Raw genomic sequence first — 1,857 nt, forward strand, 5'->3', positions numbered from 1 at the left:
TCATATACATGCCACAAGGGCCGCCACAAAGGCCAAACAAAATGTCCTAAAGAGGACCGCCACCAAGGCCAAACAAAATGTCCTAAAGAGGACCGCCACCAAGGCCAAACAAAATGTCCTAAAGAGGACCGCAAACAAGGCCAAACAAATGTCCTAAAGAGGACCGCCACCAAGGCCAAACAAATATCCTAAAGAGGACCGCCACCAAGGCCACTCGTCCCGAAGGACCGTCACAAAGACCATCTGTCCCGAAGGACCGTCACAAAGACACTCTGGCTAAACAGCCCACCACAAAGGCCACGCAATTGGCTAAACAGCCCGCCACAAGGGCCACACACGGCTAAACAGCCCGCCATAAAGGCAACACACGGCTAAAAAGACCGCCACACACAGCACACTGACTCGAAAGTCCGCCACTAAGGCCACACACAAGCCCCTCCAAGGCTCTCCACCGCTAAAATGGACAAATTCCAACTCCCGTAAAACTTTCCATATTTAGCAATTTCCATTTTTGGAAACTTCTATTTTAGGAAACTTTCCTCCAGAACCCCGCCTCACGAAAACTTTCTACCCCGAGCACCACCTCATCTTGTTACTGAGTCGCACAACCAACCACCTCAAGCGACCGAGTAACAAGAGAGATGGGTTGGAATACTCCATTCCCGCTCTAGCCACGGATTACAGATGGAACCAGGCTAAACAAGCTCAAGTCGCGGCTTGCTTCTCATACCACTTCTTGAATCTTGCTTTCATCTTTGCCTCAGGCTCCCAAGTCTGCTCCTCAACACCTTCACAGTCCCACAGGACTCTCATCAAAGGAATCTTCTTCTTCCAAAGTTCCTTGATCCTCCTCTCGAAAATCCTCACTGGTCTCACCTCTAACGTCATGTTAGGCTGAAGTTCCTCAGGAATCTTATCTAACACCTGCTCACCCTCATGGAGACACTTCCGCAACATAGACACATGGAAAACCTTATGGAATGCACGCATCACCTCAGGTAACTCCAGTCTATATGCCACTGGTTCAACCCACTCAATCACTCTGAATGGACCCATATACCTCAGACTCAACTTAGTCTCTGACAATGACCTATTCGGACCCTGCAACATGTCCATCTTGAGGTACACTCTGTCTCATACCTGAAACTCAAGATCTCTCCTCCTCCTATCCACATAACTCCTCTGTCTATCCTGAGTCTCCTTCATGTTCAACTTTAGAACCCGAATCTTCTCTGAGGTCTCCTGAACAAAACTAGCACCAAACATGCTCCTCTCCCCCACCTGAGTCCAGCATAATGGTGTACGACATGGTCTCCCATACAAAGCCTCATAAGGAGCCATCTTAATACTCGCCTGATAACTGTTGTTGTAAGCAAACTCTACCAGGTTCAGGTGATCTGCCCAATGGCCACCCCAATCCAACACACACATCCTCAGCAAATCCTCCAGCGTCTGGATCGTCCTCTCAGACTGTCCATCTGTCTGGGGATGATAAGCTGTACTCATATGCACCTTAGTGCCCATCTCTGCCTAAAATGCCTTCCAGAACACCGAAGTGAACTTAGAATCCCTATCAGACACAATGCTCGCTAGCACCCCATGCAATCTGACTATCTCTCTCACATACTTCTTAGCCAAGACCGCTGCTCCTTCAGTCTTCTTAATGGCCAGAAAATGTGCTGACTTAGTCAACCGGTCCACGATGACCCAAATAGCATCAAAGGTCCGTGACACTGACAATCCTACCACAAAATCCATGGTGATCATATCCCACTTCCACTCAGAAATGGGTAAACTCTTCAGTAAACCGCCAGGAACCTGATGCTCAACCTTCACTAGCTGACACACATCGCACCT

The sequence above is a fragment of the Camelina sativa genome, chromosome 2, assembly GCF_000633955.1.
Source record: "Camelina sativa cultivar DH55 chromosome 2, Cs, whole genome shotgun sequence".
Taxonomy (NCBI): Eukaryota; Viridiplantae; Streptophyta; class Magnoliopsida; order Brassicales; family Brassicaceae; genus Camelina; species Camelina sativa.